At 41.8% G+C, this 12921-nt stretch overlaps 1 protein-coding gene and 1 non-coding gene across 2 annotated transcripts in view; both read right to left on the minus strand.

Moving 5' to 3' along the window:
• LOC126563289 (DNA-directed RNA polymerases I, II, and III subunit RPABC2) overlaps window positions 1-12921 on the minus strand; it is a 152102-nt gene that overhangs the window by 83091 nt on the left and 56090 nt on the right. The gene's annotated exons all lie outside the window — the stretch shown is intronic.
• Window positions 11889-11961, minus strand: Trnak-cuu (transfer RNA lysine (anticodon CUU)). The gene has a single exon. It is a non-coding gene; the product is annotated as a tRNA-Lys (tRNA).

A 12921-nucleotide genomic window follows, 5' to 3' on the forward strand; every position in this document is an offset into this window, starting at 1 on the left:
GGAATCGATGAACGAAATCTACTTCACAAAATCAATTTCGCAGACCCACGCTTGATACACCGACGACAACTTGGTGCAAATTCAATGGGTTTGTTTTGGGTTCGGAAAAATGTTGTGCAATTTTTAAGATCTTTCGTCTAGTAAGATCGAGCCCAATTTTTATATTTCATCAGTTTGCCCATGGCTATACTGGGTATCTGATTATTAATCTTAACAATACTTAACTTAGTTTAAGCTAGCCTAAATGGACGAAAAGATTAACAAAACACAAAAGGCAGCAAAAAAAGGAAAGAGGAGAGTGCAGGAAAAATTACAAAGTTGGTGTCTGGTGTCAAACAGGATTGAAAAGCTGGGAGCTGGGATATTAAAATCAAAATGATGGAACGAGGTGTTGAACGTTTTGATTGCAATAAGGAGAGGATCTTTACGGACAACCGCAATGCGACGTATGGCTACATAATTTGGCGGACGGGCTTCCGAAGGGAACGGAAGGGAACATACAGTGGGATATAGCTGAGTAAAGCTGGGACAGTCAAGGAAAAGTGTGGCAACAACTGAGGATTGGGCGATTTTCAAGAGATGCAAGGCCAAGCAGCTGGCGTCTGTTCCCGTAACAGGGCAGGGCAGAGGATCGATCACCAATGATTTTCCGAAAGGCAAACCTAGCGAAGAACCTCTGCACCAGCTCTTTGCATGATTACTATTTTTGGCGGCCCTGAAATTAGCTCCGCTACCGTGACAAAAAAAATCTTAGAATTTGGTTTGATGAGAAACTTTTTTTTTTTCAAATAAGGCAAACAAATTGCACAGTTTCGTTCGTCTAATGAAATGTATTTTTCCTCGTTTTTAAAGTCCCTGTACTACTGCTGGGTCCACACTACACTTGAGAATAGTTTGGTCCTTTCGTTATTCAAAATTATCGAACGAATTGAGCGAAAATTCACACGTGAAGCTGTCGCTCTCTCGACAGCCGACCGGTCGCTCATCTTCTAGTTATTTTTTTTACTCTGTGTCAAGACTTTCGTAGAGCCTTTGTGGCGTATATTTAAAAAATTGTACATTTACATCAATCAAATAAAAAATAAAAAATATTGCCATGGCACTGAAAAACCGCATTAAAACCCCATTTTTTACCACAAAATTAAACAAAAAAAACTCTCAGTAGAAAGCAATAAACAGTCATTTATCAATGTGGATAATCAACATGCTAGTGCTGCTGCTACTGTTGCTACTGCTGCTGCAGTTTCATCATTTTCATCGGTTGCATGGCTTAAACAATCAAATCGATGCCAACCGATCCCCACTGGACTGGCCTTTTCGATGCACAAACATCGCTTTTTTTTTCCTTCGCCGAGTGCATTTTCGATACCGATGGAGAAAAAAAACAGCCCGAGGTGAATTATGACACGATACAGTAGCAGCAACAGCAAAAAACGGGAGGCCAGCCGTATCACATTCGAAGAGTTCTTTGTTTTAAACGTCTCATTAAATTGCACGCCCGTTGCACGGCCCGATAGCACGACCGCCCAAGCCACGGGATTGGCATGCTATCCGAGCATTAATCAAAAACCGAACCGAAACGCAAACTGTGACTGTGGCACAATAATAGAATCCACAATCTCTAGCCGTTGTGCCGGGGGTTTTTTTTTTTTTCATTCCTTCCTTCACTCACGTGTTTGCTTTTCACCTGAAATCGGGACATTCCGTGCAGTCGCAATCATGCAGTGCAACATGCACCGATCGCACGCTGGATCGACGTGCGGCGTTTAGGCGATGGAAAAGCAACTCCACCTTACAGGTGGGCAGGTGCGTGTGTGTGTGTGTGTGTGAGATGCAGTTCTAGCACCTTCATGGCACGAAAATGTACGCGACCGCCTGCGAACGTTGGATGACCGTGACCGCAACATCCAGAGGGCGAAGAAGGGTGAAGCTTCTCTTTCGTTTTTTTTTTTGTGTGATCACCAAGCTCACCACACCAGGGAACGCACACGGTGGACAAAAGTGTTGGACAGAAGAGTTGGGCCATTATTAAAAGGCGGGTGGGAAAAAATCTAAAAAAAAAGGCTGAAAGAATAGCTGAGTAACGGCAGCAACAAAAAAATGGCCGATTGGGGCGATCGCCCCCGGGTTCGGGTGGGATAATTATTTACGGAAACAATCAGCCATACACCCTGCTCGATGATGGCCGCCCTGTACGACACACAAGACGCATCGGAAAACGGCTTTTGCTGTGTGGAAGCGCTGCAGGTTTCGCAATTAAACTGCGATGACCTTCGCTGAAAAAGACGCAATTGTTAAGCGCATGATGGAAAGGTTAATCTGCACCGGGAAGCGAAAAGAATTGTGTTGGAAGCCACAACTTTTCTGTAAAAATTTAGTCAACATGAAGCAGAAACTCTTTGATGATAATTATAATTAAGTTTTTTTCAAACATTTCACCCTCATTTTCGTGAGTAATTTTCATTTTTACTGCTAAAATTCGGAATGCCTAGCGTCTTGCAATAAAAACAAACAGAAAAGCATAATTTTGATGGAATTCCTCACTGTGACAGCTGACATGAACCGAGCGATGTTCTAGCGTTGCTCACCGGGAAAAAAACATGTTTATTACTGGATAGAATGTTTCCCGTTTCACGTTTTCTTTCCCCACCCGTTATCGGCAACCTTCCTCGTGCGTGCTAAAAAGCGCAGCCTTCGCTAATGAATGGATAGATTCGCACTCACACTTTTGACTTTCGTCTGCTGAAATAAATCCATCCCGATGCAGAGCCCTACTGTGGGCGATGCGTACGTTTGCATCGATGTACGCTTGTGAGATGATCTTTTTTCTGTTGTTGTGTGTGCTCTGTACTGCACATTGCATCCGGCGAACCCTTGCACACCCTTGAGTTGTCCGGTACGTGGTCGTCCGCGTGGACGTCTCATAAGACAATGGTGGGAATCGGTTAATTGCGAATTTTATTATTCTGCACATTCCATGCATGGCGATTGCAAAGGGTCATTTGGTACATGAGCTCCAAAGTGTTGGCTTCGAGTCATTGTTTGAGCTTTAAAGAGATTTTTTGTTGCTGCTGCTGCAGGAATCCATCGTTTATATCGTCAAGGTACGCTTCAAGACATTACACTCATCACAGCGTGTTTCTAGTGGGCGCAATGAACGGCACGACCCTTCCGAGGTGTTTTCCTGGTCCGGTGTGCGTAGTTCTACCAAAGACAAAAACTATTTTGTTGCTTATAAACCGTCTTCAAGTACATGAAAAAGGGACAAAATAATGCAACTATCGAAATAAAAGGCACGTTAAACTATTACCATGGGAAGGAATGAGACACAAATAGGAGCTTTTCGCCCTTTTTCTTCGAGGAAAACTTTCACGAAAGCTCGATCATAACTGCGCATGTGACGTACTGTGCTGCAAAACGAGTAAAGGATGACTATATTCTTCGTTAGAGCTAGTTTTTCCCTTTCCTTAGCATGGAAAATACTCAAAAAATTGTTTTTCATAGTAATATTTTTTTTTACTTCAAAAGGAAACTCATTGAACGTATCAAAAGCTTTAAAATCGCACAACAAGCAAACAATTTGCAATCCACATTATCGCCTGGGGTTAGCAATTAACCTGCATCAACTTATTTTATTCTTTACAGTTTTCCGGCTAAGTAAAACTCTCCTTGATCAAATTCTCCGAATAAAATACAGCAGATTCTCATCAACAAAACAGCGATGACCATGACAAAAAAAAGGAGGCCACGGGCCATGTAACGGTGCATGATCAGCGTGTTTTTATGGTATGCTTTTAAAGAAATGACACTTACGTGTATCCACCTGGAAGGGTTGGTGAAGATCAGCTGTTGATTTCCTAATTAAATCACCGCCCAAACCCCGTACAATGGTGCGTTAAACGTGTTAAGGTGCATTTCCGTGGCGCTCAACCAGCCGCGCGCCAACAGACAGAAAGGCAACAGATCATAAAAAATCAAATTTGTGTTTTTCCTTCACTAACGAAGCTCAATGAGCCGTACACACAGCCGGCTTAGCATTTGCCGTCCAGGTCCAGGCGTTTATCATGTGTAATCCCTATCGAAACCACGAATTGAGCGCGTTTCGTTGGATTTTTTTTTGTGCTCTGAAATAAATAAAAGAAAAACAATACAGTCAGAGTCAAACCCAGCTCCATTCACCGGAGTGAGGGTGAAAAACTGCATCACGCTCACGCCGGATTTCGGAAACGACGACGAAACAACGGCACAAACGCACACGGGAAAACCGTGCGCATCGGCCCCAAAGCAGGGGAAGATCGAGAGAAAAGAGGAGCAGGTTGTGCTGGGGGGGGGGGGGGGCGGGAAAGCAAGGAAAAAGCACTAATAAAAAATATATAAAACTATTTAAAATTTTTACTTGGCCAACCAAGCGCGGAAACAAAATGGCTCTATAGAAAAATTGTGTTGCACGGCATGGCATCCGTACCCGGCTACGTAAGTGTTCGGCCATCGGCCATTCGTTGGCGGGGGTGATGAGAAGGTAAGACCGGTGGGGAGGTAAAGACAGAAGGTGGGAGGCGGATGGAGAAAATAACAAAACAAATGCACGCAACATAGTTTACAACATTGCGGCGTGTCGTGCCGGCGTTTTTTTTTTTTTGTGTCCATCCATGGTGCCATTGTTTTCCTTCGCGTACGTGTGCGTTTGCGGGGCTGTTCTTGCGCTGCGCCACACCGAGACGCCCGATTTTCAATGTTGTCCCCACGCACCCAATCACCCACCAGGTTTCAGCCCTTGCTTTCGCCATCGGAAACGGAATGGCAATTTGTTTCAGGTGGAAATGCTGCCACACAAAGGAAAGGTGAATTAACCACAGTGGACCGAAAAACAACAAACAACTCATGGTCAAACATACACATATACTGCAGCAGAGAGAGAGAGAGAGAGAGAGAGAAAAAAAACGCTACCTTCTCTATTTGGCGATAATATTTTCCTTTATTTGCACACTGCACATTACTGTTATTGTTTCGCCGCAGCGTGCCAGCTGTTTGCAGGCATTTCGCTGATGATGATGGTGATGATGATGCACCGGTGTAATGCATTTCCTGCGCGTTGTGGAATTAATTTCACAACTGCTTTAGTTGATTCGCTTGTCCACACTTATGAAGCGGGATTTGTGCTCGGTTTTAGCGTCCACCCGGTTGTGTCCCGTTCACGCAATGCCCTGATTGTTGCTAATAAAATTGCTGCAGTATGAAAAGGCTGTCCAGATCGCTGTTGATCGTTTGAGGGAGGAAATTTCGACCGAAATTTAAATTTTGATAAAATCAGTTTGTTCAGCCCGTTATCAGTCCCTGCGATCAGTACATTTATGTTTACATTAATTAAAAAATGAACTGTTGAAAATCAAGTGGGATTTCTCGCGATTTCTACTGGAAAATATGGATGTTAAACAGATCAAACTGTGGGATGTATGAGTGAAAACTTAAAATTAGAAATTTTTATTTGCACGAATAATGTTCCTCGTAGATTCCAACAACTAAATTCCATCGTAAAACTAAAGGAGAGAATCAGGGCTTAAGTATGCATGCGTGAAAGATGATACACAAAAATATGGAAAATCGGAAAAATTGCTACTAGAGCTAAGCGATCGCATCACGCTGATCCTGGGCCTACCACACCTCCTCTGTCGGTGTCGACGGCCTAAAAGGACTTTCTAAGCTGGGTCGTCCGGTGCCATGCGTATAACATGGCCAGCACATCGGAGCCTGGTGAGCCTTATTCGTTGCACGACGGTGAGGTCGTCGTACACTTCGTACAGCTCGTCGTTGTAGCGGCTCCTCCATTGTCCTTCCACACATACGGGGCCAACGATCGTTCTGAGCCTCTTCCTCTTGATCGCGACTAAGAGGGTTTCGTCTGTTATGTGAGTACTGGGACTGTAAAGGTACGATACAGTCCCAGCTTTTTGAGGTGAGATGTTTCCTCACAGCATATAGACGAAAACAGCATAGAGACGGAGTTGCTTGCCGACTAGGTGTGACCAAAATCGGACGAGGACGTAAAAAGTGGAATGGAATGTATAAATGGATTATATAAAGGCAGACAGGAGAGTCAAGAAGTTAAACAGGAGTTTTTCTGACGAAAGACGAATGAACGATTGCTCGGTGTTTCTTCAACTATTGCATACCCTAAAGTTGGAACCTTATCGTCTGTATAGTCTTATTGTGATGCAAGAATTTTTTCAAAGCATTTTACTACCGGTCTTCGTCATACATCGAGAATTAGTGAACCTACTGACAGAACTATACTCCAAGCTATGTCGGACCAATGCACAATATAGAGAGTGCTGTGCTAACGAATCTGTTAAATCACTCAATACAAGTTTTAGTAGTCAAAGGACTTTTTTTGCCTTGGTGACTGTTGCATCGAAACCAACCATTTCCCAACACAACCCTTTCTAGCACTACGTCTTCAATCTTCAATCCTGTATGGCCTCTCGTCAAGACGCAACATTTAGGGGGAGAAAAGATGAGATGACTTTGCAGACACCAATGGGTAAAAAGGGGTCATCTGCATAGCATTAAAAGCAGTCAGAAGTTATTAATACTTCATGGATGGAGATGCACATGAAGCATACAAAAATAAATGAAAAACAGGATCGCTTGAATGTGTTCATTGGTAGAGCAATGTTTATTCAGATCAGATTTTTCTCTTATTTTATCAAATAACATTGACAATACGGCAGTGGACCGTCATAATCAATTGTAAATAACATTGAGACGGCGATAGTATTAAAACCTTGGATGAGAAATAAACTTTGTGTATCTTGGAGAGGGTCATTGATGCTCATTTCGTCAACTACATCTCCTAAAATATCTCCTTCACTTCTCGCAACAATGCTGAGATTGATTGATATCATGTGGAAGATAAGGAATGAAGTCTATGGAGATTGAACTGAACACGCAGTTTCTTCAGGTTTAGATTATAAAATTATTGCAACGGAAGGAACTGTTTTTATGATTGTGTTCTGGAACAAAATATTCCATAGTAAAATTCTAAAAGAATATAGTCAGATCCAACATGGGAAGAAAAATAACAATAATATATAACAAGAATTGAATTCAATATATTTGATACAAAATATAAAAAAAATTGAACCAGAGTTGTATTACATTGAAAGACTTTCGATCCCTCCCAATTAAAGGTCTTGCGCGTGCATGTCCTCGACCTACCGTTCGGCGGCGCTAGCAATAAACGTTACGAACAGGTGAAATCCATTTACCGCAAACCCCCGAAGAAGAGCTACGATCACGATCTCAACCCCAGCGCACGGCCTAAAGCAAACAAAGCGTCCCGGAGAGGAAATATAACTCACCCCGAACGTGATGAACAAGGAAGACAAATTCCGGTGCTTGTACCGCGTGCGCAAGGGCCAACGTCACACCGGTGTAAGGACCTCCGAAAAAAAAGGGAATTAAGTTTTAAACAACGACACTTCCGAAGACAACCGTCCCATTGACGTCATTAGCCGTATGCGCCCTGCACGCCACTTAAAAGAAAGGCCAAAAAAAAAGATGATAAGGCGAAAGGATGTTTCCCTTTTCGCCTTCCATTTTACCGGTGTACGATGACCTCGATCGCAACAACGTCTTCGACCTCAATCCACAACCGGATCTTTAACGGAAGCGCTCGCAGGACATAACCACGCTGCAAGGATAACGTGTGTCCTTCGCAGCCGGACACACACACACACACACGCACAGGCACGCAAGCAGGGGCAGGTGCAAATATCTTTCGCTGCTTGGTTTGCCCTTTTTGCTCCGGTCTGATGTGCATTATATTTTTTAATTAATAATGATACGGTTGCTTTCTCGGTGCTTTGGTCACCATTTGTCTTGTTCCCCTGTTATGGTCAGGCATACTGCGTGGCAAAGGTGCCAATTGCCGGAAGAAACGATGAGTGGCGAATGGGACTGACTTTAATAAATGACTTCGTTCCGAGCGGTCGTTTGTGCTGCCGTTTTTTTGACAATCGTAGGGGGCCTCATGCTATTCCCCGGCCGATCGGGAGATTACGATCGCACAAGTGGCCCCCAGGGCTTTGAGGTTTGTGTGTGTGTGTGTGTGTTTTTGGGAAGCATTTCACGATTACTTTGATAGAGAAAGAGCGGTGCCGGGAACTGGTAGGAAGGTTGTAGATTGATATGGTTCTCTCGATGGCTCATTGGCGCCCCCTGCACGGTCCCTTTTGTACAAGACACAAGGTCACCGTACCGGAACGGTGGATGCGACCGGCAAACGCAGCACATCGGCAATTGCTGATCGATATCAGTGGAAAAGTAGCGTTGCACTATCGTGATCTCCCGTGTTCCGAGGGTAATAAGTGTGCGAGGAAACGAACCTTGACCAGAGCGCCAAACACGATCCACGTAAAGGGAACGATCGTCTTAACGATTGTAAGTGTTTAAGGGTCACAGTTTAAGGGCCGAAGAAAAGTCTTCCATGTTGGTCTTAAGTTAAAGAAGTTTTATACTGTTCATTTATTCTTCACTTGAAGCTGAAACTCCTAAAAATAAACAAATATTACCTTCTGCACACAAAAATCGATTAATATGACCTGTTCAAGATGTTCAGCACTTTGCTAACAGCATGTTAAAGTCACGTTTTTCTTTAGACTGTCAATATGTTTTTCAGGTTCTTTTGAACCTTCACAATCACTGTCTCACATCAGCATCATCATCAGCAGCAGCAGAACCTTGTCAACAAAACCCCCTTAAGGAGAAAACTTTTCTGTTCCGGGTTAGACGAATCAAGGTTCTTGCCTCTTTTTTCCATGCTAGAATCAGTCGCCCTTTTAAGTATTAAGAAATGCAAATTCATCCCTCACTCCTTGTAAAGTGTTTTTTTTTTTTTTGTTGGGAACAAGAACAAGATTTTACAAACATAAGGCACAACTTTAGGACGCCTGACGCCTATTTCGGTGTGTCACTTTGTACCATCCAATTTTTAAACCAATGTGATTTTTGACGCGCTCTTTTCTTTTTGCTTCGTTAAGAAGGTCTGCCTTTTTCGCTTACAAAAGTGGAAAAAATGTCACCCTTCTGCTGTGGGTTTAATCTGTCAGTCAACGAACATTGTGGGACGATTTGCTGATGCTGAAGTTGATAAAGTGTTCGTAGGCAAATAATTTGAAGTGATTTTTTGGGACCCTTTAAGAAGGTAGAGCGTTGATGAGCTTTGGGCATCAGAAAACTTACACTGAATTCATCCTATAAAGACTTTACAATTTTGCAAAATTAGTGCAATACCATAACACTTAAAAGTTCTTCTGTTGTACAGAACAATTCTTCAATTCTCTTATTTCTTTAAAAAGGGCTCGAAAATCCATGATCTTCATAACCATTATTTCAAAACATAAATAGTAAAAAATTCAAATACAACTTTTTTCATTATTTCACTAATACGTATCACTCAAAATGAAGCTAATGTACGAGCAAAAATTAAGGCCATTTTCAGATACAATTGCACTTGTCTCAGCGGCTCCAAGGATTGATTAGGTTAAACTGAAACCAACAGACTGTACAATAATAATTCACAATTAAAATGAGCAACTTCGAGGCTTACAACCGCACGGCAAGCGAAGATAAAACCAAAACCATGCAGAGTAGTTTCCAACCACAAACCGAAATGAATCACTTCGATGGTTTATGTACCGCTGTTGCCCGCATTATTTTCACCGCCAAAAAACCTATAAACTTACTATTTTTATATTCCACCCAAAGTGTATCCGCAATGTTCTGGTTTTATTTTTATGTCTTAATTTGTCTCGGCAAAAAAAAAAAACACACGATACACACCACGTTTGGATGCACCACGGCGTGTTTGGACCGTGCGGTCCGCAAATAAGCTCACCGGAAGACCGAGCCCCGCTCGGCAGACAATTGCTCATTTCATATTTCCATTTTTACTGTAAATTAAAAAAGAGGTTAAACGACGTCTTTTACGGCCGTGTGTGAATGATTCTCACGCCACGGGAAGGGAGGAGGAAGGGAGCGCAGACAGGGTGAAAATCGGCCGGGAAAACTCGTAAAGAAGCTAGAGCAGCAATTTCGGTTTACAAACAAGGCATACAGGAGGGAGGGGGGGGGGGGCGTATATAGCAAATAAAAATCAAATTAGAAGGATAATATTCCGCTCGTAAAGCGTTTGTTTTGAGCACCACAAGCACACACAGGAACACACACACGAAAAAATCCACTCCGATAAAACCGGGGCCAAAGGAGCTCACAAGGGGTTGGGTTGGTTTGGTGTAGTAATCTCCTAAAAATAAAAATACTTCGATACGGCCACAGTCATGGTTCTCGCTAGGGGTAAGGCGTATCGCGCCCACCGTGCATACTATTGACGCAATTGTGCGCCATCGTTGCCTTACGATGTCGTTTCGAGCGGCCAAGAACAAGCAAGAAAAGGGCATCGCGAAGAGATTAATAAAAATTTTATATTTTACGATCAAAGTCGATCGTAAAAGTGAACCAATCTGGCCAGAAGGAAGCAAGGGAAAACGTCAGTAAAGGGAAATCTGCTAACCGCAAGCCGTAAACCATCGCAACGGAATAAATTGTATCCCCGTGCATAAGGAATAAGCACAAATTAATTAATACTAATACGCACACACCCACTGCCTCATTCGGCCTAAAACACAACCCTGAAGCTGTTTTGTAGAACCAACTGAAATGAAAAAAAAAAATGGCTACAACAACAATCACCAGCCGGCACAACTCACAATTCTGCACAATCGTTCAATCGTGCCGCCAAGGACATCAGGCACCCCTTTGAACCGCACTCACAGGATCGAACGAAATGGTTTGCCGGTAGTTTTGTTGCTAATCTTCTCAAAAGCTTTTTATTTCTTAGCACCATCCATAAAACGTTCGTCCCGTCTTTCTGCGCCTAGGCCTTTTTGTGTGCCCGATAGTTTCTAATTCAATAAAGATAGTGAGCATAAATTTGTTTGCTGCAGATCTATCGGCCACAAATTGTGGTTGCGTGAAGGGGAATGATGAAGGATGAGAAACTTTTCTTTGGGAAAGGGAAGAATGTAATAAATCATAGAAGACGGAAAAAGAGGTGGAAATTAGTTCGTTATAAAGAGAGAAAACAAGAAAATTTTGTAAAAAAAAAAGTTAAATCATTTGAAGTGTTAGAAGTTTTTCAAAAAATTGTAGAAAAAACAAAGGAAAATACAACTTAAACATTAAACGAAAAAACATAACGATACTCAATAGCAAAGCTGTTCACTATAAAAAAATAGTAAGCCATTTTGGAAAAATAATAGAAAAGTAGCATAAATAACAAGCAAAACATGAGATCCGTGGAAAAATAAACAGAAAATATTGAAAGTAGGTGCTCCACGACATAAATAAAACTGTCGTTTTAATCGCAATGTGGAAGATAGAATCGCAATTAGGAAGATAGAAAAACGTGAAAATATTACTAAATTACTAAAAATTTTAAAATATCTTCAAAGCAAACGAAGAAAGAGATTTTTTTCAAATTTAACCAAAAGTAAGCATAGCATTCCTCGCTGCATCTAATACAAGTAAAATGAACAGTTGCACAAAAAAAGAAAAAGTACTTGAGTATAAAGTTAAAACATAAATTCGAAACAAAAAAAAAACTATCAACGAGAGTGTAATAAAAGCAAGATTAAATCAAAAAATTATAAAAAAATCAGCTTTTACAAACATTAAACGAATATTCAACAAAAATTATAGAAAAAAAACAGGAATAAATCTATTTCTCACAGAACTGACATTTAATTTGCAAAGAAAATGTCAATTATTTTGTCGTATTGCCTTCTACACAAACAACTCTAACTTAGAAAAACGATGAAAAAAATATCTTGCGCCCAACGTGGGGCTCGAACCCACGACCCTGAGATTAAGAGTCTCATGCTCTACCGACTGAGCTAGCCGGGCTTGAGTTTGTTACTCTCCGTTTAATAATACGTTTTCCAACCGTTTCATCTTCATGATCCAAGCGTCTGTCGAGTGTCTGTGGCCAACTCCCAACCACGGTGGGGTTCAAGTTTGTTTTCATCGCGCAATAACCATTTCCTCTAATTAAAACACACTTGTATGTAATGTCTTACCAAAAAAAAAAAAATACACGAAACCCCCCATCCCAATCATCATCATCATCACCCGTCAGGGTATCAAGAATCGCTTGATAATCATAAAATTTGCATCTCAAACCCTCCTATTCGTTGTGTCGGTGTTGCTGTTTATTTTCCCCCCCACGACTTAGCTCAAGACGCTTTTGATGTATGACATCTGATTTTTCATCGCGATAAAAGTGAAACATTACACCGCAACGCAACCAATTACAGGTGGCCTCTAGTGGTGCGTTTATTAAAATAAAAAACATCGCAGCAAATCTTGAAAAAGTATCATGATCTTTCGCCCTATCGGTGTTCGCTTGGGTGTTTTGGGGTATTTGGTGCGAAGTTGCGTGCATAGAAACCATCAAGATACTCGCCAAGTAATATTTACCGAACGTCTAGTGGCTTCTGTTCGGTGTAAGTGTTATTTAAATTTCTGCTTTTACCTCTCATCTTTTGCTTTTAGCTTTCTTCCTTTTATCACTCGCAGTTTTGGCTAAGGGAAAATGAGAGAAAAATCTTCTGTTCTTTGGTACATACGGAGAAGGGTACTCGTTATCTTTGTAAGTACCGTTACCATGTGCTCTTGTACTTAGGTGAGGGAAACCGAAAAAAAAAGTTCTTCACAAGCAATCGAACAGAAGAATCCTTGGAACCGGGTACTTCGGCAAATGAACCACTCCAATTGCGAGCTGTCAAAGTTGTCAAAGAAAAATGACCCCTAGCAGACTTTGCCAGATAGCAAACCGCGTCATTAACCACAGCAGCTAAGAAGTTG

This window comes from Anopheles maculipalpis, chromosome 3RL (genome assembly GCF_943734695.1).
Source record: "Anopheles maculipalpis chromosome 3RL, idAnoMacuDA_375_x, whole genome shotgun sequence".
Classification (NCBI taxonomy): Eukaryota; Metazoa; Arthropoda; class Insecta; order Diptera; family Culicidae; genus Anopheles; species Anopheles maculipalpis.